This window comes from Phyllobates terribilis, unplaced genomic scaffold (genome assembly GCF_046119375.1).
Source record: "Phyllobates terribilis strain yellow unplaced genomic scaffold, ASM4611937v1 Scaffold_499__1_contigs__length_1316695, whole genome shotgun sequence".
NCBI lineage: Eukaryota > Metazoa > Chordata > Amphibia > Anura > Dendrobatidae > Phyllobates > Phyllobates terribilis.
The window spans coordinates 166,609-192,914 of record NW_027363259.1 but is presented as its reverse complement, the minus strand read 5'-3'; the positions used below and the strand labels follow the sequence as shown (position 1 = coordinate 192,914).

Sequence of the window (26,306 nt, the reverse complement as noted above, 5' to 3'; positions counted from 1 at the left end):
CCAAAATGAGCTTGTAATCTGGCTTCTGCAACTTTGAACATGAAAAATCCAATGAGGAGAAGAAAAGCAAAGCCAAAGAGTCCATCCCAAAATCCGACAAACAAGCAAAATGAACAAAAAACATTGAATTCAATTCTTTCTGATTTTAGAAACTGCATTAAAGAAGGGGTGCACCGGTCCTGGAGATACTGCAATACCAGGTCAATGCGTGGAGTGGACAGAGCAAGCTCTTTTTCCATCTCCCTGTTCTAAAAATCCATTTAATATATGGTCCCCAGATAGGGGACGTATCAGATATTAAACTGATAAGAACAGATACTACACTTGATCTTAGCCAAAAGGCCGAGAAGCGATAACCAGAATTGGTTTCAAACTACGGAGCCACCCAAGGATCCTGAAAAGTCCATTTGTGGAGATGAGCTCCTGGACTCCCGTTAAGAAGACATGTTGTCAACCTCTAGATCCCTTACATGCCTGCACTTTTCGGCTTGCTGCTGCTGCAATCCACGCGTTTTAGATCTGCATAACTCCACCTCTTTAAACACAGCACCTTCACCCCCTGCTGTTCCCACCCGCCTCAACACCGTTGGAAGGGAGGAGAACCAATTAAGGCGGGGGGTGGGGTGGAACGAGCAGCTGTCTACCCTTAGCAGGAGGGCTCCTGATTACATACCTCTCCTGCTGCTGCTGCTGCTGGCTGTCCAGCAGCAGACTGAAGGTGGCTGCTGCTGTGCAAAGGTATATAAAGGCTCAGAGCCTATTATGACACGCGCAGCCAGCGTTCCATTGCCACATTCCATGTACTGCAGGCAGGATACCTGGCTGGCTGAATGTCGCTGAGAAGCTCACAGAGACCGCCATAAGCAACAGTTTAACAGAATGCCACAGACTAATCAACCAAACTTTTTGGGTTGGGTTCTCTTTTATAGTCTGCAGGCATTAAATGAAAGAAGTCAGTGTTCCAGCAGAAGGAGACAACGTTTCAGAAAAGGCATTGTAGCAAACCAAAAAAGAAATTTTAAGCGCAGCAGAGTAACCAGCGCACATACCTGTTAGCTCAGGTGAGTTTAAAAGGCTGCTGTTGATAACAAGGGCATTTGCTAAATAGATGGTGTGTGTGCAACAATATACTGAAAGGTCAATTATATTGTGCAGCTTATCTCACCACCTGTAGTTATTTAGGTGAAAGCTCCAAAATGCTTGCCTAATATGTCTGTTTATCCAAAAGGAAGTAAAAAGGGAGAGCTAGAAAGATAGCATTGCATCACATTACATGGCAATGCAATGCACAGTTGCTGAAGTTGAACCAAAATGAGCTTGTAATCTGGCTTCTGCAACTTTGAACATGAAAAATCCAATGAGGAGAAGAAAAGCAAAGCCAAAGAGTCCATCCCAAAATCCGACAAACAAGCAAAATGAACAAAAAACATTGAATTCAATTCTTTCTGATTTTAGAAACTGCATTAAAGAAGGGGTGCACCGGTCCTGGAGATACTGCAATACCAGGTCAATGCGTGGAGTGGACAGAGCAAGCTCTTTTTCCATCTCCCTGTTCTAAAAATCCATTTAATATATGGTCCCCAGATAGGGGACGTATCAGATATTAAACTGATAAGAACAGATACTACACTTGATCTTAGCCAAAAGGCCGAGAAGCGATAACCAGAATTGGTTTCAAACTACGGAGCCACCCAAGGATCCTGAAAAGTCCATTTGTGGAGATGAGCTCCTGGACTCCCGTTAAGAAGACATGTTGTCAACCTCTAGATCCCTTACATGCCTGCACTTTTCGGCTTGCTGCTGCTGCAATCCACGCGTTTTAGATCTGCATAACTCCACCTCTTTAAACACAGCACCTTCACCCCCTGCTGTTCCCACCCGCCTCAACACCGTTGGAAGGGAGGAGAACCAATTAAGGCGGGGGGTGGGGTGGAACGAGCAGCTGTCTACCCTTAGCAGGAGGGCTCCTGATTACATACCTCTCCTGCTGCTGCTGCTGCTGGCTGTCCAGCAGCAGACTGAAGGTGGCTGCTGCTGTGCACAGGTATATAAAGGCTCAGAGCCTATTATGACACGCGCAGCCAGCGTTCCATTGCCACATTCCATCTACTGCAGGCAGGATACCTGGCTGGCTGAATGTCGCTGAGAAGCTCACAGAGACCGCCATAAGCAACAGTTTAACAGAATGCCACAGACTAATCAACCAAACTTTTTGGGTTGGGTTCTCTTTTATAGTCTGCAGGCATTAAATGAAAGAAGTCAGTGTTCCAGCAGAAGGAGACAACGTTTCAGAAAAGGCATTGTAGCAAACCAAAAAAGAAATTTTAAGCGCAGCAGAGTAACCAGCGCACATACCTGTTAGCTCAGGTGAGTTTAAAAGGCTGCTGTTGATAACAAGGGCATTTGCTAAATAGATGGTGTGTGTGCAACAATATACTGAAAGGTCAATTATATTGTGCAGCTTATCTCACCACCTGTAGTTATTTAGGTGAAAGCTCCAAAATGCTTGCCTAATATGTCTGTTTATCCAAAAGGAAGTAAAAAGGGAGAGCTAGAAAGATAGCATTGCATCACATTACATGGCAATGCAATGCACAGTTGCTGAAGTTGAACCAAAATGAGCTTGTAATCTGGCTTCTGCAACTTTGAACATGAAAAATCCAATGAGGAGAAGAAAAGCAAAGCCAAAGAGTCCATCCCAAAATCCGACAAACAAGCAAAATGAACAAAAAACATTGAATTCAATTCTTTCTGATTTTAGAAACTGCATTAAAGAAGGGGTGCACCGGTCCTGGAGATACTGCAATACCAGGTCAATGCGTGGAGTGGACAGAGCAAGCTCTTTTTCCATCTCCCTGTTCTAAAAATCCATTTAATATATGGTCCCCAGATAGGGGACGTATCAGATATTAAACTGATAAGAACAGATACTACACTTGATCTTAGCCAAAAGGCCGAGAAGCGATAACCAGAATTGGTTTCAAACTACGGAGCCACCCAAGGATCCTGAAAAGTCCATTTGTGGAGATGAGCTCCTGGACTCCCGTTAAGAAGACATGTTGTCAACCTCTAGATCCCTTACATGCCTGCACTTTTCGGCTTGCTGCTGCTGCAATCCACGCGTTTTAGATCTGCATAACTCCACCTCTTTAAACACAGCACCTTCACCCCCTGCTGTTCCCACCCGCCTCAACACCGTTGGAAGGGAGGAGAACCAATTAAGGCGGGGGGTGGGGTGGAACGAGCAGCTGTCTACCCTTAGCAGGAGGGCTCCTGATTACATACCTCTCCTGCTGCTGCTGCTGCTGGCTGTCCAGCAGCAGACTGAAGGTGGCTGCTGCTGTGCAAAGGTATATAAAGGCTCAGAGCCTATTATGACACGCGCAGCCAGCGTTCCATTGCCACATTCCATCTACTGCAGGCAGGATACCTGGCTGGCTGAATGTCGCTGAGAAGCTCACAGAGACCGCCATAAGCAACAGTTTAACAGAATGCCACAGACTAATCAACCAAACTTTTTGGGTTGGGTTCTCTTTTATAGTCTGCAGGCATTAAATGAAAGAAGTCAGTGTTCCAGCAGAAGGAGACAACGTTTCAGAAAAGGCATTGTAGCAAACCAAAAAAGAAATTTTAAGCGCAGCAGAGTAACCAGCGCACATACCTGTTAGCTCAGGTGAGTTTAAAAGGCTGCTGTTGATAACAAGGGCATTTGCTAAATAGATGGTGTGTGTGCAACAATATACTGAAAGGTCAATTATATTGTGCAGCTTATCTCACCACCTGTAGTTATTTAGGTGAAAGCTCCAAAATGCTTGCCTAATATGTCTGTTTATCCAAAAGGAAGTAAAAAGGGAGAGCTAGAAAGATAGCATTGCATCACATTACATGGCAATGCAATGCACAGTTGCTGAAGTTGAACCAAAATGAGCTTGTAATCTGGCTTCTGCAACTTTGAACATGAAAAATCCAATGAGGAGAAGAAAAGCAAAGCCAAAGAGTCCATCCCAAAATCCGACAAACAAGCAAAATGAACAAAAAACATTGAATTCAATTCTTTCTGATTTTAGAAACTGCATTAAAGAAGGGGTGCACCGGTCCTGGAGATACTGCAATACCAGGTCAATGCATGGAGTGGACAGAGCAAGCTCTTTTTCCATCTCCCTGTTCTAAAAATCCATTTAATATATGGTCCCCAGATAGGGGACGTATCAGATATTAAACTGATAAGAACAGATACTACACTTGATCTTAGCCAAAAGGCCGAGAAGCGATAACCAGAATTGGTTTCAAACTACGGAGCCACCCAAGGATCCTGAAAAGTCCATTTGTGGAGATGAGCTCCTGGACTCCCGTTAAGAAGACATGTTGTCAACCTCTAGATCCCTTACATGCCTGCACTTTTCGGCTTGCTGCTGCTGCAATCCACGCGTTTTAGATCTGCATAACTCCACCTCTTTAAACACAGCACCTTCACCCCCTGCTGTTCCCACCCGCCTCAACACCGTTGGAAGGGAGGAGAACCAATTAAGGCGGGGGGTGGGGTGGAACGAGCAGCTGTCTACCCTTAGCAGGAGGGCTCCTGATTACATACCTCTCCTGCTGCTGCTGCTGCTGGCTGTCCAGCAGCAGACTGAAGGTGGCTGCTGCTGTGCAAAGGTATATAAAGGCTCAGAGCCTATTATGACACGCGCAGCCAGCGTTCCATTGCCACATTCCATGTACTGCAGGCAGGATACCTGGCTGGCTGAATGTCGCTGAGAAGCTCACAGAGACCGCCATAAGCAACAGTTTAACAGAATGCCACAGACTAATCAACCAAACTTTTTGGGTTGGGTTCTCTTTTATAGTCTGCAGGCATTAAATGAAAGAAGTCAGTGTTCCAGCAGAAGGAGACAACGTTTCAGAAAAGGCATTGTAGCAAACCAAAAAAGAAATTTTAAGCGCAGCAGAGTAACCAGCGCACATACCTGTTAGCTCAGGTGAGTTTAAAAGGCTGCTGTTGATAACAAGGGCATTTGCTAAATAGATGGTGTGTGTGCAACAATATACTGAAAGGTCAATTATATTGTGCAGCTTATCTCACCACCTGTAGTTATTTAGGTGAAAGCTCCAAAATGCTTGCCTAATATGTCTGTTTATCCAAAAGGAAGTAAAAAGGGAGAGCTAGAAAGATAGCATTGCATCACATTACATGGCAATGCAATGCACAGTTGCTGAAGTTGAACCAAAATGAGCTTGTAATCTGGCTTCTGCAACTTTGAACATGAAAAATCCAATGAGGAGAAGAAAAGCAAAGCCAAAGAGTCCATCCCAAAATCCGACAAACAAGCAAAATGAACAAAAAACATTGAATTCAATTCTTTCTGATTTTAGAAACTGCATTAAAGAAGGGATGCACCGGTCCTGGAGATACTGCAATACCAGGTCAATGCGTGGAGTGGACAGAGCAAGCTCTTTTTCCATCTCCCTGTTCTAAAAATCCATTTAATATATGGTCCCCAGATAGGGGACGTATCAGATATTAAACTGATAAGAACAGATACTACACTTGATCTTAGCCAAAAGGCCGAGAAGCGATAACCAGAATTGGTTTCAAACTACGGAGCCACCCAAGGATCCTGAAAAGTCCATTTGTGGAGATGAGCTCCTGGACTCCCGTTAAGAAGACATGTTGTCAACCTCTAGATCCCTTACATGCCTGCACTTTTCGGCTTGCTGCTGCTGCAATCCACGCGTTTTAGATCTGCATAACTCCACCTCTTTAAACACAGCACCTTCACCCCCTGCTGTTCCCACCCGCCTCAACACCGTTGGAAGGGAGGAGAACCAATTAAGGCGGGGGGTGGGGTGGAATGAGCAGCTGTCTACCCTTAGCAGGAGGGCTCCTGATTACATACCTCTCCTGCTGCTGCTGCTGCTGGCTGTCCAGCAGCAGACTGAAGGTGGCTGCTGCTGTGCACAGGTATATAAAGGCTCAGAGCCTATTATGACACGCGCAGCCAGCGTTCCATTGCCACATTCCATCTACTGCAGGCAGGATACCTGGCTGGCTGAATGTCGCTGAGAAGCTCACAGAGACCGCCATAAGCAACAGTTTAACAGAATGCCACAGACTAATCAACCAAACTTTTTGGGTTGGGTTCTCTTTTATAGTCTGCAGGCATTAAATGAAAGAAGTCAGTGTTCCAGCAGAAGGAGACAACGTTTCAGAAAAGGCATTGTAGCAAACCAAAAAAGAAATTTTAAGCGCAGCAGAGTAACCAGCGCACATACCTGTTAGCTCAGGTGAGTTTAAAAGGCTGCTGTTGATAACAAGGGCATTTGCTAAATAGATGGTGTGTGTGCAACAATATACTGAAAGGTCAATTATATTGTGCAGCTTATCTCACCACCTGTAGTTATTTAGGTGAAAGCTCCAAAATGCTTGCCTAATATGTCTGTTTATCCAAAAGGAAGTAAAAAGGGAGAGCTAGAAAGATAGCATTGCATCACATTACATGGCAATGCAATGCACAGTTGCTGAAGTTGAACCAAAATGAGCTTGTAATCTGGCTTCTGCAACTTTGAACATGAAAAATCCAATGAGGAGAAGAAAAGCAAAGCCAAAGAGTCCATCCCAAAATCCGACAAACAAGCAAAATGAACAAAAAACATTGAATTCAATTCTTTCTGATTTTAGAAACTGCATTAAAGAAGGGGTGCACCGGTCCTGGAGATACTGCAATACCAGGTCAATGCGTGGAGTGGACAGAGCAAGCTCTTTTTCCATCTCCCTGTTCTAAAAATCCATTTAATATATGGTCCCCAGATAGGGGACGTATCAGATATTAAACTGATAAGAACAGATTTTTTTTTTTTTTTTTTTTCCTCAGATTAAGACCCACATTAATTTATGCATCATAGCGCATATTCACATAACGGGTTCTCAAATCATCATTCGGAAAAACAAAAACAAAATCCCAAAAAACACAACCCTGCAATTAACTGTTACTTACTGTAAGAAGTCCAATGTGAAAAGTTCCAGAGTGCCTCTGCTGCTGTCTCACCATACTTCTTTTTATCCAATAAATAGGCATAAAACAGTCTAGCAAGAAAAATCTTTCTGCATTCCATGGGGGAAAAAACAATCTTTTTAAAAATCACCAAATTCCGAACGTCCCATAAAACCTCTTTATATATGACAAAAATAATCCAGCTTGCCCGCTTCCTTTGCGAGTACTTAAAATCTTGACCTATTAAAATCCTTTCAAAATCGAAACAATGAAAACCAACTAAAGCAACAAACATACGTGACAACAAGGTAAAAACTTTTTTAGCAAAAAAACAGTCCCAAAAAATATGCTGTATTGTTTCCACCTTATTGCAACCTTCCCTAGGACATAGTTCTTGAACCTTTATCCCCCGGTCATTCAAAAAAGCTCTTGTTGGCAAGCATCCATGCAACGCCATCCAGGTTACATCCTTCTGTCTGTTGCTGATTCCACGCATGAAAAAAAGCTTCCACACCTGTCCAGACTGTGCATTATTACAAAACGGCACATCACATAACATCTCCTTCTTCTTAATACCTGAGACAATCAGTTTTTTGTCCGGTCTAACCATGGAGCTTATCCCATTTTGATCATAGAAGGACCTAAGCACCACATAAAAAAACGGTATCACAAACGAAACTGGTTTTCTTAAATCCTTCTCACACCAGCTCCATTTCTGGAAAAGCCGTCCTGCTAAATATTTGCACATGTCCGCAGTCCTGTTATTGCACTGGGATAATTTATAAATGTTCAAAAAATAATGCATTCTTAAAAATAAGTCAATGTTAGGAAAATCACAACCCCCATTTTCCACAGAACACATAACCATTCCTCTTCTTAGTTTCTCCATTTTGGATCCCCAAAAAAACATAAACAGTTTCCTTGTCACTCTCTTTGTCCAAAGCACAGCAGGTGGGAAAATCAAAGCAGTGTACAGCAGAAGCGGGAGAATCACAGACTTGATTACCAGCACTTTCCCTCTCAGCGACAGGTTCCTTAGTTTCCAAAAGTTCAACTTCTGATCCATTTTGTCTTCTAGAATCTTCAGGCTGCTTTTCCCTTTCAGTTCCTTCTCAAAGATGACACCAAGAACCTCAATTTCCTCCCTACTCTCCACTCCTGCCACGTTAACCTCAACCTGCCTCCCAAAGTTACAAAGCTGGCACTTTCCCCAATTCACCGCCATACCAGCCACACAACAAAAAATCCTTACGTGCAAATTCACTCTATTGAGATCCGCCTGTGAACCACAAGTAAAAACAATATCATCCATATAACTTAAAGACTTGACTGGACCCCCGGATCCCCCAGGAATAAAAACACCAGCCACACACTTGTCAACTTGCACACTTTTTAAAAGGGCCTCCACCACACAGATAAAAAGAATTGGTGACAGGGGACAACCCTGCCTAACTCCCGATAAAATATTAAAACTGGAACTCACATGCCCATTAACTAAAATCTGGCTACTGACCCCACAATAAAAACTCTTAATGACCATCAATAATTTATCCGGAACACCAAGGTGACTTAAAGCAGAGAACAAAAATCTATGTGATATTTTATCAAAGGCTTTCTCCAGGTCCACCGACTGTAACAAAAGAGCATTCTTATTCAAATTAGCCTGATAAATTAAGTCTCTTAGAAGCAGCAAATTATCTGAAATTTTCCTACCAGGCACTGCACATGCCTGATACTCCCCCACCATATCACCTATCACATCTGCCAGTCTACCAGCCACAATTTTAGAAATAATTTTGTAATCACTGTTTAACAATGTTATGGGCCTCCAGTTTTAAATATCCCTCATGTCCCCTTTCTTATGAATCAGCGTAACAATCCCCCTACGCATAGAAACCGATAAAATCCCATGAGTAAAACCATATTGCACCACCCGGGAAAACTCCACACCTATAATATCCCAAAATCTAACATAAAATTCAGCAGGAAGACCATCACAGCCTGGCGTCTTGCCTTTCGCCAAGCCATCCACTGCCCGTCTAATTTCATCTTTCCCAACCTCCTCACTTAAAAACCCAATTTTCTCCTCAGGAATATTATTAGTTAATACTTTGCAATAATCATTAATTTCCGCATCACTGGCTCTACTATCGTTAGAGAAGAGTGTTTCATAAAAGGAAAGAATACTGCCAATCATCTCATCCCCAGATACCTCCCCTGCAGGAGAAAAAACAAACTTAAAAACCCCTTTAGGTTTAAAACATTTTTTAAAAAAGTATCTCGAACATTGCTCATTTTCCTCCATGTGCTTTATTTTTGCCTTAAACATAATAGTCTTCCCTTTTTCAATAAGTATCTTCTTCAGTTCGTCCTTCAAATCTGCAATCTCTTTATCCACCTCCATCCCCGCTCTCTTAAACTTATGGAGTACTTCCAATTTTGAAATAACAGCAGCATCATGATCCCTTTTGGCTTTCGCTCTCCTAAAACACACCCCTTTAAAATAACATGCAAATTTCTCCTTAGCCCAGTCCCACCACTCTAGCAAATCTTTAAAAAGGTGCTGTTCAGACACACAAGACAAAAACACTTTATTAAAACCAACCTTAACACTCTCCTCTTCCAGCAGGCTTACGTTCAGCTTCCAGAGTCCCTTTCCAAAAGCCAGGGACTCAGCTATACACAGATCTACCACTATCATCTTGTGGTCAGAAAAAGTCGTCATCACGTGGTTGCACTTGGCCACCTTAATCCCTTCAGACATAAAAACATAGTCAATTCGGGAAACACTACGTCCACTGTCTGATATGTATGTGAACTTATCACTTGGCCCAACCATCAGACCAGCATCCGTGTAGCGTAAATCCTGCACAATCTGATTTAAAATATTAGACGTAACATCAGTCCTACCTTCCGTAGAGCTCTTACGATCTTTTGCGGATCTGACACAATTAAAATCTCCAGCCACTATAGTGAAGTCTCTGCCTGGTAAAAACAACTTTAGAGACTCCAAAAACCCAACTCTTGCTTGTTTATCAGCAGGGGCATAAACATTAAAAACCCGTACCCGCTGACCTAAAAAATCCACTAATAAAAACAAACATCTCCCAGGTATGATTACTTTAAACTCTAAAACCTTTAGACTGGAATTACACAGTAAAATGCCCACCCCTTCATTCCTGTTTTCTGAGCATGGGGACCAAAAAGATTGCCCCTTATTCCACTCACTCTCATGCGGGGCAGATTTAATTACACATTCCTGCAGACAGACAATATCTGCATTCACACTCTCAATGTACTCCAGTATCCCTGCTCTCCTACAAGCAGAACCAATCCCTCGTACATTCAGAGAAGCAACACACAACGCCATCATAACAACAGGAAAAAATCTCCACCATACCCGATCCATCATGAACCAGGAGAAAACCCACTCCTGCCACCCACTTTTCTACGTATATCAGGCGACTCAGAACTCGAGTCCCTGTTAGAATAACCTGGTCTTAGGGAGACTGGATCTTCCTGCCCCCCAGACCAACACCCCTCCACCTTACTTCTTTTAATCGCGGAGGCATAACTCTCCTCCTTGCCATCATCTTCCTCCTCATTTTCACTCCAATCACTGTTAACCCTATCACGCTGCTGAGGGGTTATAGTTCCATCCGAATCAGAATCCTCCTCCTCCAAAACCTCCATTTCCTCACCCCCATCTCTTCCCAAAACAGGATTCACTGACTCCGCCATATTAGACAAATCCATCCCATCACCCGGGCCATGCACATCAGCTACTTTGTTTATTACTTCCAGCCCCTCCCTCAAACCAACTTTCTTCTGGCTCCGCCCCTTTTCCTCCATCTTGGGCACCGCATGGTCTCTTCCCCTACCACCATCTTGTTTTTGGCTTTCCCCCTCTGAGTCTGAGCCTTCGCCCTCCTCCCCACTTTCCTGCCGAGTCTTCTTCTGCCTCTCTTCAGCGTCCACCTGTGACCTAGGAATCTGAGCCCACAATCTACATTTCCTTGCAAGGTGATCTGCATGTCCACACAAATCACACACCTTATTCATTGGGCAACCACTTGCAACATGCCCAGATTTCCCACAACCTCTACAAACATCACCTTGCACTGGACAATCTTTCTGAACATGTCCAAACTCATGACACTTCCTACAATATTCCATCTGTCCATTATAAAAACAAAATCCCCTTTCTCTTCCGATAGAAAACTGTCCAGGAATGCTCTTGGCACCCCCAATAGCTCTATCATCCGGTCTCAGTTTTACAACATATCTCCTCTTGCCATTTAGATAATTGTATTTGTTCTTCATTCTTCCCAAAAATTTAACCTCACTACAATACCGAGCTAAAAAATTGGAAACAGTCTCATCCGGAACTTTAGGGTTATACATGTGCACAACCACATACTTATATGTCTGCTGGAACAGAGGTTCCAGTGCAATAAACTCTAGGCATTTCAATTCCTTTTCTTCCTTCATTCGTACCAACTCCATGTAGACTCTCTGGCAAATACTCAAAGAAACAAAAGTGATATCATAAATTCCTTGTTTCTGAAAATCCTGCAGTGCCAATACATCCGTTACCTTCAAGCCATTAATGTTCTTCAAGACATCAACGCAAACTTGGTCCAAACCGATTTCTCCTTCATTACCTGCAGCCACCTTCAGACAGACCGAGTCCTCTAATCCACGTGTTTTCTCCACCATTTTTACAGCAGATAAACACAATCGCCGCTCAATCGCACACTAGGGCCCCACAAGGGGGAACCCCAGTCACAACTGCCCTCCAAACAACACCAGCAGCAGAAAACCACCACTGATCTTGCCAAAAGGCCGAGAAGCGATAACCAGAATTGGTTTCAAACTACGGAGCCACCCAAGGATCCTGAAAAGTCCATTTGTGGAGATGAGCTCCTGGACTCCCGTTAAGAAGACATGTTGTCAACCTCTAGATCCCTTACATGCCTGCACTTTTCGGCTTGCTGCTGCTGCAATCCACGCGTTTTAGATCTGCATAACTCCACCTCTTTAAACACAGCACCTTCACCCCCTGCTGTTCCCACCCGCCTCAACACCGTTGGAAGGGAGGAGAACCAATTAAGGCGGGGGGTGGGGTGGAACGAGCAGCTGTCTACCCTTAGCAGGAGGGCTCCTGATTACATACCTCTCCTGCTGCTGCTGCTGCTGGCTGTCCAGCAGCAGACTGAAGGTGGCTGCTGCTGTGCACAGGTATATAAAGGCTCAGAGCCTATTATGACACGCGCAGCCAGCGTTCCATTGCCACATTCCATCTACTGCAGGCAGGATACCTGGCTGGCTGAATGTCGCTGAGAAGCTCACAGAGACCGCCATAAGCAACAGTTTAACAGAATGCCACAGACTAATCAACCAAACTTTTTGGGTTGGGTTCTCTTTTATAGTCTGCAGGCATTAAATGAAAGAAGTCAGTGTTCCAGCAGAAGGAGACAACGTTTCAGAAAAGGCATTGTAGCAAACCAAAAAAGAAATTTTAAGCGCAGCAGAGTAACCAGCGCACATACCTGTTAGCTCAGGTGAGTTTAAAAGGCTGCTGTTGATAACAAGGGCATTTGCTAAATAGATGGTGTGTGTGCAACAATATACTGAAAGGTCAATTATATTGTGCAGCTTATCTCACCACCTGTAGTTATTTAGGTGAAAGCTCCAAAATGCTTGCCTAATATGTCTGTTTATCCAAAAGGAAGTAAAAAGGGAGAGCTAGAAAGATAGCATTGCATCACATTACATGGCAATGCAATGCACAGTTGCTGAAGTTGAACCAAAATGAGCTTGTAATCTGGCTTCTGCAACTTTGAACATGAAAAATCCAATGAGGAGAAGAAAAGCAAAGCCAAAGAGTCCATCCCAAAATCCGACAAACAAGCAAAATGAACAAAAAACATTGAATTCAATTCTTTCTGATTTTAGAAACTGCATTACAGAAGGGGTGCACCGGTCCTGGAGATACTGCAATACCAGGTCAATGCGTGGAGTGGACAGAGCAAGCTCTTTTTCCATCTCCCTGTTCTAAAAATCCATTTAATATATGGTCCCCAGATAGGGGACGTATCAGATATTAAACTGATAAGAACAGATACTACACTTGATCTTAGCCAAAAGGCCGAGAAGCGATAACCAGAATTGGTTTCAAACTACGGAGCCACCCAAGGATCCTGAAAAGTCCATTTGTGGAGATGAGCTCCTGGACTCCCGTTAAGAAGATATGTTGTCAACCTCTAGATCCCTTACATGCCTGCACTTTTCGGCTTGCTGCTGCTGCAATCCACGCGTTTTAGATCTGCATAACTCCACCTCTTTAAACACAGCACCTTCACCCCCTGCTGTTCCCACCCGCCTCAACACCGTTGGAAGGGAGGAGAACCAATTAAGGCGGGGGGTGGGGTGGAACGAGCAGCTGTCTACCCTTAGCAGGAGGGCTCCTGATTACATACCTCTCCTGCTGCTGCTGCTGCTGGCTGTCCAGCAGCAGACTGAAGGTGGCTGCTGCTGTGCACAGGTATATAAAGGCTCAGAGCCTATTATGACACGCGCAGCCAGCGTTCCATTGCCACATTCCATCTACTGCAGGCAGGATACCTGGCTGGCTGAATGTCGCTGAGAAGCTCACAGAGACCGCCATAAGCAACAGTTTAACAGAATGCCACAGACTAATCAACCAAACTTTTTGGGTTGGGTTCTCTTTTATAGTCTGCAGGCATTAAATGAAAGAAGTCAGTGTTCCAGCAGAAGGAGACAACGTTTCAGAAAAGGCATTGTAGCAAACCAAAAAAGAAATTTTAAGCGCAGCAGAGTAACCAGCGCACATACCTGTTAGCTCAGGTGAGTTTAAAAGGCTGCTGTTGATAACAAGGGCATTTGCTAAATAGATGGTGTGTGTGCAACAATATACTGAAAGGTCAATTATATTGTGCAGCTTATCTCACCACCTGTAGTTATTTAGGTGAAAGCTCCAAAATGCTTGCCTAATATGTCTGTTTATCCAAAAGGAAGTAAAAAGGGAGAGCTAGAAAGATAGCATTGCATCACATTACATGGCAATGCAATGCACAGTTGCTGAAGTTGAACCAAAATGAGCTTGTAATCTGGCTTCTGCAACTTTGAACATGAAAAATCCAATGAGGAGAAGAAAAGCAAAGCCAAAGAGTCCATCCCAAAATCCGACAATCAAGCAAAATGAACAAAAAACATTGAATTCAATTCTTTCTGATTTTAGAAACTGCATTAAAGAAGGGGTGCACCGGTCCTGGAGATACTGCAATACCAGGTCAATGCGTGGAGTGGACAGAGCAAGCTCTTTTTCCATCTCCCTGTTCTAAAAATCCATTTAATATATGGTCCCCAGATAGGGGACGCATCAGATATTAAACTGATAAGAACAGATACTACACTTGATCTTAGCCAAAAGGCCGAGAAGCGATAACCAGAATTGGTTTCAAACTACGGAGCCACCCAAGGATCCTGAAAAGTCCATTTGTGGAGATGAGCTCCTGGACTCCCGTTAAGAAGACATGTTGTCAACCTCTAGATCCTTTACATGCCTGCACTTTTCGGCTTGCTGCTGCTGCAATCCACGCGTTTTAGATCTGCATAACTCCACCTCTTTAAACACAGCACCTTCACCCCCTGCTGTTCCCACCCGCCTCAACACCGTTGGAAGGGAGGAGAACCAATTAAGGCGGGGGGTGGGGTGGAACGAGCAGCTGTCTACCCTTAGCAGGAGGGCTCCTGATTACATACCTCTCCTGCTGCTGCTGCTGCTGGCTGTCCAGCAGCAGACTGAAGGTGGCTGCTGCTGTGCACAGGTATATAAAGGCTCAGAGCCTATTATGACACGCGCAGCCAGCGTTCCATTGCCACATTCCATCTACTGCAGGCAGGATACCTGGCTGGCTGAATGTCGCTGAGAAGCTCACAGAGACCGCCATAAGCAACAGTTTAACAGAATGCCACAGACTAATCAACCAAACTTTTTGGGTTGGGTTCTCTTTTATAGTCTGCAGGCATTAAATGAAAGAAGTCAGTGTTCCAGCAGAAGGAGACAACGTTTCAGAAAAGGCATTGTAGCAAACCAAAAAAGAAATTTTAAGCGCAGCAGAGTAACCAGCGCACATACCTGTTAGCTCAGGTGAGTTTAAAAGGCTGCTGTTGATAACAAGGGCATTTGCTAAATAGATGGTGTGTGTGCAACAATATACTGAAAGGTCAATTATATTGTGCAGCTTATCTCACCACCTGTAGTTATTTAGGTGAAAGCTCCAAAATGCTTGCCTAATATGTCTGTTTATCCAAAAGGAAGTAAAAAGGGAGAGCTAGAAAGATAGCATTGCATCACATTACATGGCAATGCAATGCACAGTTGCTGAAGTTGAACCAAAATGAGCTTGTAATCTGGCTTCTGCAACTTTGAACATGAAAAATCCAATGAGGAGAAGAAAAGCAAAGCCAAAGAGTCCATCCCAAAATCCGACAAACAAGCAAAATGAACAAAAAACATTGAATTCAATTCTTTCTGATTTTAGAAACTGCATTAAAGAAGGGGTGCACCGGTCCTGGAGATACTGCAATACCAGGTCAATGCGTGGAGTGGACAGAGCAAGCTCTTTTTCCATCTCCCTGTTCTAAAAATCCATTTAATATATGGTCCCCAGATAGGGGACGTATCAGATATTAAACTGATAAGAACAGATACTACACTTGATCTTAGCCAAAAGGCCGAGAAGCGATAACCAGAATTGGTTTCAAACTACGGAGCCACCCAAGGATCCTGAAAAGTCCATTTGTTTAGATGAGCTCCTGGACTCCCGTTAAGAAGACATGTTGTCAACCTCTAGATCCCTTACATGCCTGCACTTTTCGGCTTGCTGCTGCTGCAATCCACGCGTTTTAGATCTGCATAACTCCACCTCTTTAAACACAGCACCTTCACCCCCTGCTGTTCCCACCCGCCTCAACACCGTTGGAAGGGAGGAGAACCAATTAAGGCGGCGGGTGGGGTGGAACGAGCAGCTGTCTACCCTTAGCAGGAGGGCTCCTGATTACATACCTCTCCTGCTGCTGCTGCTGCTGGCTGTCCAGCAGCAGACTGAAGGTGGCTGCTGCTGTGCACAGGTATATAAAGGCTCAGAGCCTATTATGACACGCGCAGCCAGCGTTCCATTGCCACATTCCATCTACTGCAGGCAGGATACCTGGCTGGCTGAATGTCGCTGAGAAGCTCACAGAGACCGCCATAAGCAACAGTTTAACAGAATGCCACAGACTAATCAACCAAACTTTTTGGGTTGGGTTCTCTTTTATAGTCTGCAGGCATTAAATGAAAGAAGTCAGTGTTCCAGCAGAAGGAGACAACGTTTCAGAAAAGGCATTGTAGCAAACCAAAAAAGAAATTTTAAGCGCAGCAGAGTAACCAGCGCACATACCTGTTAGCTCAGGTGAGTTTAAAAGGCTGCTGTTGATAACAAGGGCATTTGCTAAATAGATGGTGTGTGTGCAACAATATACTGAAAGGTCAATTATATTGTGCAGCTTATCTCACCACCTGTAGTAATTTAGGTGAAAGCTCCAAAATGCTTGCCTAATATGTCTGTTTATCCAAAAGGAAGTAAAAAGGGAGAGCTAGAAAGATAGCATTGCATCACATTACATGGCAATGCAATGCACAGTTGCTGAAGTTGAACCAAAATGAGCTTGTAATCTGGCTTCTGCAACTTTGAACATGAAAAATCCAATGAGGAAAAGAAAAGCAAAGCCAAAGAGTCCATCCCAAAATCCGACAAACAAGCAAAATGAACAAAAAACATTGAATTCAATTCTTTCTGATTTTAGAAACTGCATTAAAGAAGGGGTGCACCGGTCCTGGAGATACTGCAATACCAGGTCAATGCGTGGAGTGGACAGAGCAAGCTCTTTTTCCATCTCCCTGTTCTAAAAATCCATTTAATATATGGTCCCCAGATAGGGGACGTATCAGATATTAAACTGATAAGAACAGATACTACACTTGATCTTAGCCAAAAGGCCGAGAAGCGATAACCAGAATTGGTTTCAAACTACGGAGCCACCCAAGGATCCTGAAAAGTCCATTTGTGGAGATGAGCTCCTGGACTCCCGTTAAGAAGACATGTTGTCAACCTCTAGATCCCTTACATGCCTGCACTTTTCGGCTTGCTGCTGCTGCAATCCACGCGTTTTAGATCTGCATAACTCCACCTCTTTAAACACAGCACCTTCACCCCCTGCTGTTCCCACCCGCCTCAACACCGTTGGAAGGGAGGAGAACCAATTAAGGCGGCGGGTGGGGTGGAACGAGCAGCTGTCTACCCTTAGCAGGAGGGCTCCTGATTACATACCTCTCCTGCTGCTGCTGCTGCTGCTGGCTGTCCAGCAGCAGACTGAAGGTGGCTGCTGCTGTGCACAGGTATATAAAGGCTCAGAGCCTATTATGACACGCGCAGCCAGCGTTCCATTGCCACATTCCATCTACTGCAGGCAGGATACCTGGCTGGCTGAATGTCGCTGAGAAGCTCACAGAGACCGCCATAAGCAACAGTTTAACAGAATGCCACAGACTAATCAACCAAACTTTTTGGGTTGGGTTCTCTTTTATAGTCTGCAGGCATTAAATGAAAGAAGTCAGTGTTCCAGCAGAAGGAGACAACGTTTCAGAAAAGGCATTGTAGCAAACCAAAAAAGAAATTTTAAGCGCAGCAGAGTAACCAGCGCACATACCTGTTAGCTCAGGTGAGTTTAAAAGGCTGCTGTTGATAACAAGGGCATTTGCTAAATAGATGGTGTGTGTGCAACAATATACTGAAAGGTCAATTATATTGTGCAGCTTATCTCACCACCTGTAGTTATTTAGGTGAAAGCTCCAAAATGCTTGCCTAATATGTCTGTTTATCCAAAAGGAAGTAAAAAGGGAGAGCTAGAAAGATAGCATTGCATCACATTACATGGCAATGCAATGCACAGTTGCTGAAGTTGAACCAAAATGAGCTTGTAATCTGGCTTCTGCAACTTTGAACATGAAAAATCCAATGAGGAGAAGAAAAGCAAAGCCAAAGAGTCCATCCCAAAATCCGACAAACAAGCAAAATGAACAAAAAACATTGAATTCAATTCTTTCTGATTTTAGAAACTGCATTAAAGAAGGGGTGCACCGGTCCTGGAGATACTGCAATACCAGGTCAATGCGTGGAGTGGACAGAGCAAGCTCTTTTTCCATCTCCCTGTTCTAAAAATCCATTTAATATATGGTCCCCAGATAGGGGACGTTTCAGATATTAAACTGATAAGAACAGATACTACACTTGATCTTAGCCAAAAGGCCGAGAAGCGATAACCAGAATTGGTTTCAAACTACGGAGCCACCCAAGGATCCTGAAAAGTCCATTTGTGGAGATGAGCTCCTGGACTCCCGTTAAGAAGACATGTTGTCAACCTCTAGATCCCTTACATGCCTGCACTTTTCGGCTTGCTGCTGCTGCAATCCACGCGTTTTAGATCTGCATAACTCCACCTCTTTAAACACAGCACCTTCACCCCCTGCTGTTCCCACCCGCCTCAACACCGTTGGAAGGGAGGAGAACCAATTAAGGCGGCGGGTGGGGTGGAACGAGCAGCTGTCTACCCTTAGCAGGAGGGCTCCTGATTACATACCTCTCCTGCTGCTGCTGCTGCTGCTGGCTGTCCAGCAGCAGACTGAAGGTGGCTGCTGCTGTGCACAGGTATATAAAGGCTCAGAGCCTATTATGACACGCGCAGCCAGCGTTCCATTGCCACATTCCATCTACTGCAGGCAGGATACCTGGCTGGCTGAATGTCGCTGAGAAGCTCACAGAGACCGCCATAAGCAACAGTTTAACAGAATGCCACAGACTAATCAACCAAACTTTTTGGGTTGGGTTCTCTTTTATAGTCTGCAGGCATTAAATGAAAGAAGTCAGTGTTCCAGCAGAAGGAGACAATGTTTCAGAAAAGGCATTGTAGCAAACCAAAAAAGAAATTTTAAGCGCAGCAGAGTAACCAGCGCACATACCTGTTAGCTCAGGTGAGTTTAAAAGGCTGCTGTTGATAACAAGGGCATTTGCTAAATAGATGGTGTGTGTGCAACAATATACTGAAAGGTCAATTATATTGTGCAGCTTATCTCACCACCTGTAGTTATTTAGGTGAAAGCTCCAAAATGCTTGCCTAATATGTCTGTTTATCCAAAAGGAAGTAAAAAGGGAGAGCTAGAAAGATAGCATTGCATCACATTACATGGCAATGCAATGCACAGTTGCTGAAGTTGAACCAAAATGAGCTTGTAATCTGGCTTCTGCAACTTTGAACATGAAAAATCCAATGAGGAGAAGAAAAGCAAAGCCAAAGAGTCCATCCCAAAATCCGACAAACAAGCAAAATGAACAAAAAACATTGAATTCAATTCTTTCTGATTTTAGAAACTGCATTAAAGAAGGGGTGCACCGGTCCTGGAGATACTGCAATACCAGGTCAATGCGTGGAGTGGACAGAGCAAGCTCTTTTTCCATCTCCCTGTTCTAAAAATCCATTTAATATATGGTCCCCAGATAGGGGACGTATCAGATATTAAACTGATAAGAACAGATTTTTTGATTGAAGCTGCATCCAAGGCACTGAAAAATGTGACCGAAGTCACACCAAAACAGTGCACGAGGCGAGGATTCATGTGGACCCTTCCCGGAGGAGAGGGTCCCCAATAAACCATCCCCATCCCTCCGAGCCAGAAGGCCACAGCGAGGGTCAGGGATCTCCGATGCTCTCCCTAGCCGAAGCCGGAGAAGAGCCGTTTTCGTGCTCCCAGCTTCCATCTAGGCTGCCACCCTAGTGGAGCTGGAGCCTGTGTTGGTTTCTCAGCCCAAAGCTGACCGGACCTCCGACCGGGTTTATAAAAATTCCCCTTCCTAGCCCGGAGGCCAGGAATAGGGAGGGTTGCTCAGAAAGTATGATTGGCAAAGGTGCGGCGTGCTACGAAGCCAAGTCTTTCTGGGGTTCCCAGTCCCAGTAAGCTTGGACTCCCACCAGGGCGCCTAATCCTGGGGCACATTGCTCCAAAGCCCTCACACTTACCCAGCCTAGTGACTTCGATCCTGGAGGGCCATGTTTTCCATCAGATAACTCTATGAGCCACCTGGCGTACTAACAAGTGCACCAAACCAGTGTGTAATATGCATCAATTTACTAGGGCAGCCCAAGGACAAAACTGCCTTTTCAAAAGATACTACACTTGATCTTAGCCAAAAGGCCGAGAAGCGATAACCAGAATTGGTTTCAAACTACGGAGCCACCCAAGGATCCTGAAAAGTCCATTTGTGGAGATGAGCTCCTGGACTCCCGTTAAGAAGACATGTTGTCAACCTCTAGATCCCTTACATGCCTGCACTTTTCGGCTTGCTGCTGCTGCAATCCACGCGTTTTAGATCTGCATAACTCCACCTCTTTAAACACAGCACCTTCACCCCCTGCTGTTCCCACCCGCCTCAACACCGTTGGAAGGGAGGAGAACCAATTAAGGCGGGGGGTGGGGTGGAACGAGCAGCTGTCTACCCTTAGCAGGAGGGCTCCTGATTACATACCTCTCCTGCTGCTGCTGCTGCTGGCTGTCCAGCAGCAGACTGAAGGTGGCTGCTGCTGTGCACAGGTATATAAAGGCTCAGAGCCTATTATGACACGCGCAGCCAGCGTTCCATTGCCACATTCCATCTACTGCAGGCAGGATACCTGGCTGGCTGAATGTCGCTGAGAAGCTCACAGAGACCGCCATAAGCAACAGTTTAACAGAATGCCACAGACTAATCAACCAAACTTTTTGGGTTGGGTTCTCTTTTATAGTCTGCAGGCATTAAATGAAAGAAGTCAGTGTTCCAGCAGAAGGAGACAACGTTTCAGAAAAGGCATTGTAGCAAACCAAAAAAGAAATTTTAAGCGCAGCAGAGTAACCAGCGCACATACCTGTTAGCTCAGGTGAGTTTAAAAGGCTGCTGTTGATAACAAGGGCATTTGCTAAATAGATGGTGTGTGTGCAACAATATACTGAAAGGTCAATTATATTGTGCAGCTTATCTCACCACCTGTAGTTATTTAGGTGAAAGCTCCAAAATGCTTGCCTAATATGTCTGTTTATCCAAAAGGAAGTAAAAAGGGAGAGCTAGAAAGATAGCATTGCATCACATTACATGGCAATGCAATGCACAGTTGCTGAAGTTGAACCAAAATGAGCTTGTAATCTGGCTTCTGCAACTTTGAACATGAAAAATCCAATGAGGAGAAGAAAAGCAAAGCCAAAGAGTCCATCCCAAAATCCGACAAACAAGCAAAATGAACAAAAAACATTGAATTCAATTCTTTCTGATTTTAGAAACTGCATTAAAGAAGGGGTGCACCGGTCCTGGAGATACTGCAATACCAGGTCAATGCGTGGAGTGGACAGAGCAAGCTCTTTTTCCATCTCCCTGTTCTAAAAATCCATTTAATATATGGTCCCCAGATAGGGGACGTATCAGATATTAAACTGATAAGAACAGATACTACACTTGATCTTAGCCAAAAGGCCGAGAAGCGATAACCAGAATTGGTTTCAAACTACGGAGCCACCCAAGGATCCTGAAAAGTCCATTTGTGGAGATGAGCTCCTGGACTCCCGTTAAGAAGACATGTTGTCAACCTCTAGATCCCTTACATGCCTGCACTTTTCGGCTTGCTGCTGCTGCAATCCACGCGTTTTAGATCTGCATAACTCCACCTCTTTAAACACAGCACCTTCACCCCCTGCTGTTCCCACCCGCCTCAACACCGTTGGAAGGGAGGAGAACCAATTAAGGCGGGGGGTGGGGTGGAACGAGCAGCTGTCTACCCTTAGAAGGAGGGCTCCTGATTACATACCTCTCCTGCTGCTGCTGCTGCTGGCTGTCCAGCAGCAGACTGAAGGTGGCTGCTGCTGTGCACAGGTATATAAAGGCTCAGAGCCTATTATGACACGCGCAGCCAGCGTTCCATTGCCACATTCCATCTACTGCAGGCAGGATACCTGGCTGGCTGAATGTCGCTGAGAAGCTCACAGAGACCGCCATAAGCAACAGTTTAACAGAATGCCACAGACTAATCAACCAAACTTTTTGGGTTGGGTTCTCTTTTATAGTCTGCAGGCATTAAATGAAAGAAGTCAGTGTTCCAGCAGAAGGAGACAACGTTTCAGAAAAGGCATTGTAGCAAACCAAAAAAGAAATTTTAAGCGCAGCAGAGTAACCAGCGCACATACCTGTTAGCTCAGGTGAGTTTAAAAGGCTGCTGTTGATAACAAGGGCATTTGCTAAATAGATGGTGTGTGTGCAACAATATACTGAAAGGTCAATTATATTGTGCAGCTTATCTCACCACCTGTAGTTATTTAGGTGAAAGCTCCAAAATGCTTGCCTAATATGTCTGTTTATCCAAAAGGAAGTAAAAAGGGAGAGCTAGAAAGATAGCATTGCATCACATTACATGGCAATGCAATGCACAGTTGCTGAAGTTGAACCAAAATGAGCTTGTAATCTGGCTTCTGCAACTTTGAACATGAAAAATCCAATGAGGAGAAGAAAAGCAAAGCCAAAGAGTCCATCCCAAAATCCGACAAACAAGCAAAATGAACAAAAAACATTGAATTCAATTCTTTCTGATTTTAGAAACTGCATTAAAGAAGGGGTGCACCGGTCCTGGAGATACTGCAATACCAGGTCAATGCGTGGAGTGGACAGAGCAAGCTCTTTTTCCATCTCCCTGTTCTAAAAATCCATTTAATATATGGTCCCCAGATAGGGGACGTATCAGATATTAAACTGATAAGAACAGATACTACACTTGATCTTAGCCAAAAGGCCGAGAAGCGATAACCAGAATTGGTTTCAAACTACGGAGCCACCCAAGGATCCTGAAAAGTCCATTTGTGGAGATGAGCTCCTGGACTCCCGTTAAGAAGACATGTTGTCAACCTCTAGATCCCTTACATGCCTGCACTTTTCGGCTTGCTGCTGCTGCAATCCACGCGTTTTAGATCTGCATAACTCCACCTCTTTAAACACAGCACCTTCACCCCCTGCTGTTCCCACCCGCCTCAACACCGTTGGAAGGGAGGAGAACCAATTAAGGCGGGGGGTGGGGTGGAACGAGCAGCTGTCTACCCTTAGCAGGAGGGCTCCTGATTACATACCTCTCCTGCTGCTGCTGCTGCTGGCTGTCCAGCAGCAGACTGAAGGTGGCTGCTGCTGTGCACAGGTATATAAAGGCTCAGAGCCTATTATGACACGCGCAGCCAGCGTTCCATTGCCACATTCCATCTACTGCAGGCAGGATACCTGGCTGGCTGAATGTCGCTGAGAAGCTCACAGAGACCGCCATAAGCAACAGTTTAACAGAATGCCACAGACTAATCAACCAAACTTTTTGGGTTGGGTTCTCTTTTATAGTCTGCAGGCATTAAATGAAAAAAGTCAGTGTTCCAGCAGAAGGAGACAACGTTTCAGAAAAGGCATTGTAGCAAACCAAAAAAGAAATTTTAAGCGCAGCAGAGTAACCAGCGCACATACCTGTTAGCTCAGGTGAGTTTAAAAGGCTGCTGTTGATAACAAGGGCATTTGCTAAATAGATGGTGTGTGTGCAACAATATACTGAAAGGTCAATTATATTGTGCAGCTTATCTCACCACCTGTAGTTATTTAGGTGAAAGCTCCAAAATGCTTGCCTAATATGTCTGTTTATCCAAAAGGAAGTAAAAAGGGAGAGCTAGAAAGATAGCATTGCATCACATTACATGGCAATGCAATGCACAGTTGCTGAAGTTGAACCAAAATGAGCTTGTAATCTGGCTTCTGCAACTTTGAACATGAAAAATCCAATGAGGAGAAGAAAAGCAAAGCCAAAGAGTCGATCCCAAAATCCGACAAACAAGCAAAATGAACAAAAAACATTGAATTCAATTCTTTCTGATTTTAGAAACTGCATTAAAGAAGGGGTGCACCGGTCCTGGAGATACTGCAATACCAGGTCAATGCGTGGAGTGGACAGAGCAAGCTCTTTTTCCATCTCCCTGTTCTAAAAATCCATTTAATATATGGTCCCCAGATAGGGGACGTATCAGATATTAAACTGATAAGAACAGATACTACACTTGATCTTAGCCAAAAGGCCGAGAAGCGATAACCAGAATTGGTTTCAAACTACGGAGCCACCCAAGGATCCTGAAAAGTCCATTTGTGGAGATGAGCTCCTGGACTCCCGTTAAGAAGACATGTTGTCAACCTCTAGATCCCTTACATGCCTGCACTTTTCGGCTTGCTGCTGCTGCAATCCACGCGTTTTAGATCTGCATAACTCCACCTCTTTAAACACAGCACCTTCACCCCCTGCTGTTCCCACCCGCCTCAACACCGTTGGAAGGGAGGAGAACCAATTAAGGCGGGGGGTGGGGTGGAACGAGCAGCTGTCTACCCTTAGCAGGAGGGCTCCTGATTACATACCTCTCCTGCTGCTGCTGCTGCTGGCTGTCCAGCAGCAGACTGAAGGTGGCTGCTGCTGTGCACAGGTATATAAAGGCTCAGAGCCTATTATGACACGCGCAGCCAGCGTTCCATTGCCACATTCCATCTACTGCAGGCAGGATACCTGGCTGGCTGAATGTCGCTGAGAAGCTCACAGAGACCGCCATAAGCAACAGTTTAACAGAATGCCACAGACTAATCAACCAAACTTTTTGGGTTGGGTTCTCTTTTATAGTCTGCAGGCATTAAATGAAAGAAGTCAGTGTTCCAGCAGAAGGAGACAACGTTTCAGAAAAGGCATTGTAGCAAACCAAAAAAGAAATTTTAAGCGCAGCAGAGTAACCAGCGCACATACCTGTTAGCTCAGGTGAGTTTAAAAGGCTGCTGTTGATAACAAGGGCATTTGCTAAATAGATGGTGTGTGTGCAACAATATACTGAAAGGTCAATTATATTGTGCAGCTTATCTCACCACCTGTAGTTATTTAGGTGAAAGCTCCAAAATGCTTGCCTAATATGTCTGTTTATCCAAAAGGAAGTAAAAAGGGAGAGCTAGAAAGATAGCATTGCATCACATTACATGGCAATGCAATGCACAGTTGCTGAAGTTGAACCAAAATGAGCTTGGAATCTGGCTTCTGCAACTTTGAACATGAAAAATCCAATGAGGAGAAGAAAAGCAAAGCCAAAGAGTCCATCCCAAAATCCGACAAACAAGCAAAATGAACAAAAAACATTGAATTCAATTCTTTCTGATTTTAGAAACTGCATTAAAGAAGGGGTGCACCGGTCCTGGAGATACTGCAATACCAGGTCAATGCGTGGAGTGGACAGAGCAAGCTCTTTTTCCATCTCCCTGTTCTAAAAATCCATTTAATATATGGTCCCCAGATAGGGGACGTATCAGATATTAAACTGATAAGAACAGATTTTTTTAATTGAATGCGTCAGAAGACGCGACATAAATTAAATTCCATTTGCATGGATAACCAAAAAAATGTCGCCTACGCCTTCATCATCCGAATTCAACTTTTTGTTTTTTTTAAGAAAATTTAATGATAATTAATAAATAAAACATAACATAACATATCCTTACATCAACAACAAAAAACTTCCAACAAAAACATCAACTCAACATTTTTCTTCTTCCACGTTTCTTCTTCCTCCATGACATGTCCAACAATTTCCAGTCAAAACCTTGCAGCAAAATCTTTTCATCTTCTTCAGCTTCAGCACTGGTATCAACACAATCCTGCATTACTTTCTCTTTTCCCTTATCATCCACCTTCCTTTTTTCCTTAACGTCTTTACTAGTGTTGAGCCACCCCCGTAGTGTTCGGGTTCGGTTCGGTTCGTCGAACACCGGGATGTTCGAGGAACTGTTCGTCGAACTGTTCGTCGAACACCTTAGAACACCGTCGAACACCGTTAAAACCAATGGCAGGCAAACAAAAACACATAGAAACACATAGAAAACACCTGCAAAGGTGTCCAAAAGCTGACAAACTGCTCAGAAGACACTCTGTTTAAAAAAGCCGGCCGGCAAATTCAGCAGCGGCATACACCGGTACCCGACAATTTAGACAAGAAGGAATAGAGCCTCACACATAGATTAGATAGATAGAAACATGTCAGTCACACATATAAGAAGCACAGTGACAGTGTTGGTTACTGCATTTGTCATTTAGTGTAAAGGATTTATTAAAAAAAATATTAGTGTTTTCGTG

At 44.2% G+C, this 26,306-nt stretch overlaps 15 non-coding genes and 2 pseudogenes across 15 annotated transcripts; all 17 read right to left on the bottom strand.

The window, feature by feature from the left end:
• Nucleotides 1–163: 163 nt before the first annotated feature.
• Nucleotides 164–354, bottom strand: LOC141230482 (U2 spliceosomal RNA). The gene has a single exon (XR_012296943.1). It is a non-coding gene; the product is annotated as a U2 spliceosomal RNA (small nuclear RNA).
• Nucleotides 355–1,469: 1,115 nt separating this feature from the next.
• Nucleotides 1,470–1,660, bottom strand: LOC141230481 (U2 spliceosomal RNA). The gene has a single exon (XR_012296942.1). It is a non-coding gene; the product is annotated as a U2 spliceosomal RNA (small nuclear RNA).
• Nucleotides 1,661–2,775: 1,115 nt separating this feature from the next.
• Nucleotides 2,776–2,966, bottom strand: LOC141230480 (U2 spliceosomal RNA). Its single transcript, XR_012296941.1, has one exon. It is a non-coding gene; the product is annotated as a U2 spliceosomal RNA (small nuclear RNA).
• Nucleotides 2,967–4,081: 1,115 nt separating this feature from the next.
• On the bottom strand, nt 4,082–4,272 carry LOC141230935 (U2 spliceosomal RNA). The gene has a single exon (XR_012297381.1). It is a non-coding gene; the product is annotated as a U2 spliceosomal RNA (small nuclear RNA).
• A 1,115-nt stretch (nt 4,273–5,387) lies between these two features.
• On the bottom strand, nt 5,388–5,578 carry LOC141230944 (U2 spliceosomal RNA). The gene has a single exon (XR_012297390.1). It is a non-coding gene; the product is annotated as a U2 spliceosomal RNA (small nuclear RNA).
• Nucleotides 5,579–6,693: 1,115 nt separating this feature from the next.
• On the bottom strand, nt 6,694–6,894 carry LOC141230374 (U2 spliceosomal RNA; annotated as a pseudogene).
• A 6,070-nt stretch (nt 6,895–12,964) lies between these two features.
• On the bottom strand, nt 12,965–13,155 carry LOC141230479 (U2 spliceosomal RNA). Its single transcript, XR_012296940.1, has one exon. It is a non-coding gene; the product is annotated as a U2 spliceosomal RNA (small nuclear RNA).
• Nucleotides 13,156–14,270: 1,115 nt separating this feature from the next.
• LOC141230174 (U2 spliceosomal RNA) lies at nt 14,271–14,461 on the bottom strand. Its single transcript, XR_012296730.1, has one exon. It is a non-coding gene; the product is annotated as a U2 spliceosomal RNA (small nuclear RNA).
• A 1,115-nt stretch (nt 14,462–15,576) lies between these two features.
• LOC141230478 (U2 spliceosomal RNA) lies at nt 15,577–15,767 on the bottom strand. The gene has a single exon (XR_012296939.1). It is a non-coding gene; the product is annotated as a U2 spliceosomal RNA (small nuclear RNA).
• A 1,115-nt stretch (nt 15,768–16,882) lies between these two features.
• Nucleotides 16,883–17,073, bottom strand: LOC141230477 (U2 spliceosomal RNA). The gene has a single exon (XR_012296938.1). It is a non-coding gene; the product is annotated as a U2 spliceosomal RNA (small nuclear RNA).
• A 1,118-nt stretch (nt 17,074–18,191) lies between these two features.
• On the bottom strand, nt 18,192–18,382 carry LOC141230224 (U2 spliceosomal RNA). Its single transcript, XR_012296778.1, has one exon. It is a non-coding gene; the product is annotated as a U2 spliceosomal RNA (small nuclear RNA).
• A 1,118-nt stretch (nt 18,383–19,500) lies between these two features.
• LOC141230281 (U2 spliceosomal RNA) lies at nt 19,501–19,682 on the bottom strand. Its single transcript, XR_012296833.1, has one exon. It is a non-coding gene; the product is annotated as a U2 spliceosomal RNA (small nuclear RNA).
• Nucleotides 19,683–20,206: 524 nt separating this feature from the next.
• On the bottom strand, nt 20,207–20,322 carry LOC141230416 (U2 spliceosomal RNA; annotated as a pseudogene).
• A 1,115-nt stretch (nt 20,323–21,437) lies between these two features.
• LOC141230475 (U2 spliceosomal RNA) lies at nt 21,438–21,628 on the bottom strand. Its single transcript, XR_012296936.1, has one exon. It is a non-coding gene; the product is annotated as a U2 spliceosomal RNA (small nuclear RNA).
• A 1,115-nt stretch (nt 21,629–22,743) lies between these two features.
• On the bottom strand, nt 22,744–22,934 carry LOC141230474 (U2 spliceosomal RNA). The gene has a single exon (XR_012296935.1). It is a non-coding gene; the product is annotated as a U2 spliceosomal RNA (small nuclear RNA).
• A 1,115-nt stretch (nt 22,935–24,049) lies between these two features.
• Nucleotides 24,050–24,240, bottom strand: LOC141230473 (U2 spliceosomal RNA). The gene has a single exon (XR_012296934.1). It is a non-coding gene; the product is annotated as a U2 spliceosomal RNA (small nuclear RNA).
• Nucleotides 24,241–25,355: 1,115 nt separating this feature from the next.
• On the bottom strand, nt 25,356–25,542 carry LOC141230299 (U2 spliceosomal RNA). The gene has a single exon (XR_012296849.1). It is a non-coding gene; the product is annotated as a U2 spliceosomal RNA (small nuclear RNA).
• Between the last annotated feature and the right edge of the window lie 764 nt (nt 25,543–26,306).